This window comes from Malurus melanocephalus, unplaced genomic scaffold (assembly GCF_030028575.1).
Source record: "Malurus melanocephalus ecotype Western Australia unplaced genomic scaffold, MMel_1.1 scaffold_459, whole genome shotgun sequence".
Lineage (NCBI taxonomy): Eukaryota > Metazoa > Chordata > Aves > Passeriformes > Maluridae > Malurus > Malurus melanocephalus.
Window position 1 is genome coordinate 439,359 of NW_026623691.1, and position 2,109 is coordinate 441,467.

A 2,109-nucleotide genomic window follows, 5' to 3' on the forward strand; every position below is an offset into this window, starting at 1 on the left:
ATGGTGGGTGTGTCTGAAAGCAAGCATGCATTTAAATAAGTGCTATGCTTTCCTACAAAAGCCAARTAAACACTGGCATTTAAATTGCTTTGAAAAGAAAACCAGAATTACTGGTGATTTCATAAGAGTTTATCAGTTCTAAGTAGATCACTGTTTTATAAATAAGGCCTGACAAACTGCTGTTTCTTCTGTTGGTTATTTAGAGAGGCAAGAGACAAYCCAAGGCAGGTACTGTGCTAAAAAAGCAGATTAATTGTTACCCCCGAGAGCAACACAGCAAGTGTAAGAAAATCAGTAATACATCAGTTAATTACATCTGCAYTCCTAAAGGATAATGAAGAACCCTCTGACCAGCTATTATGACCCAAATAAGTCATGGTAATAATTAATTGGTAGGATTTTTGCTGGCTGCTCCCCCATGAGGATGTGCTGGTGCTGCCAAGGAGGTGATGCCCTCCTTCTGTCCTGGCACACTTTGGGTGAGTGCAGAGGAGAGGAGCAAGAGACTGACAGGATCCCAGGGATGACAGGACTAGTGTGGGATTGCTGCTCGCTGGGTYGCTTTCCCAGCCCAGAAGCCAGGCTTGGGTGGATGGACTTGTGCTCTCAGCATCTACACTCAGAGAAAAAAAAAAAAACAACAAACTTGTAAACACTTCCTGATCCATTTACTGTGAATTCAGAACCTCGGAGTGATAGGGATTTTATAAAATTGTCTGGAAGGAAACTGAAGTAGATGAGACAATCTCTTCAGAGAGGGGAAAATACATCAAAAATCCAAACTATTCCATTTTCCTTGGTGTGTCTCCTTTTGAACTCTTGCAGCCCCTTCAGTGTGCAAGAGGGTTTAGCAAATCCCAATTCATTTGCATATATGCCTTCCTGGGCAGGCTGCTGAGGAGAAGCTTCTCCATGGAAAATGGAGACTTGGAACAGGAAGGCTGTGTTTAAACCCCATGCTTAGTCCTAATGAATACACTTGGAATAAAAAGCAACCAAATCCATCTGTGGCCAGAAGAAGCAAATCCAGATGTTGTGGGGATTTAGCCCTCTGCTTCATTAATCATGTCTGCAGGATCATTCAGCTTCTGCAGCCCATGCCTGCTGGACTTTTGAGGGGCTGTTAATAATGCAGGAACAGCAGCTCACTGAGAAAGAAAGTTTCCGTTGCATCTTTGATAATCAAACTGAAGTAGAATTTCTTACTCCTCTAAGAAGAGTCACTATGATTTCCTTAGTTAGGGTGGAAAATTTAGGTTAGGTTTAATTTCTGGATTTGGCATCTTGCCTCACTAAACCCTGTTCAGAGGCAGTGGGATGCYTCAGCCTTCCCTTGTTACCAAGCTGCATCCTACAAATCCCACCCTATAAACTTATTTCCATGACTTAGGAAGGTTTTGGTYTTCCCAAGCAGGTGTGGCTGCCCATTTGAAGCAATAAAGAACCCCCTGGATATCCAGCAGATGGATTTTTATCCTGGATTTTCTGCTGAGATCTGCAGGTTGAGCCGTGCCTCCCTGTTTGCTTTCTGCAGCCGTGGGAAGGGCAGTCAGCTGTGGTTTATTCACTACTTGCTGTGCACCACCTCAATTTTCATGTGAAGGAACAAACCCATGAGTCTTGTTTGACAGTGAGGGAGCTTCAACAATGAAGTTGTGAGTCCCTGTGCATCAGCTGTTTTGACATGAATGTCCTAACTAATTAAAATACAGTCTCTAATGGCAGCTGAGCAGGAATGATCACCTCATTTGTCATTTAACAGATTTCATAACTAATGACTAAGCACAGAAGGAAATGGTGTCTGAATTTACCAAATAGGATTTGTGTGTTTAGAAAACAGGAAAGTTCAACACATGTATTTTATTTTAATTTACATGTATACAAAACCAGGTAATTTCTTGGCCACTGGGGCAGGCAAATGGAGTGTGCAACAGCTGGAGCTGATTCTCAGCTCCAGCATTCCTTACTTTCCAGGAAATAAAATCCAGAACCACATCTTCAAGGCTGTGAGTTTTGATCTCTATTCAGAGTTTTTATTTCTGTCCCAGATGCCCTCAGTCCTGTGGCATGTCCTAACAATCCATKTCACTCCCTTACCAAATCCCAGGG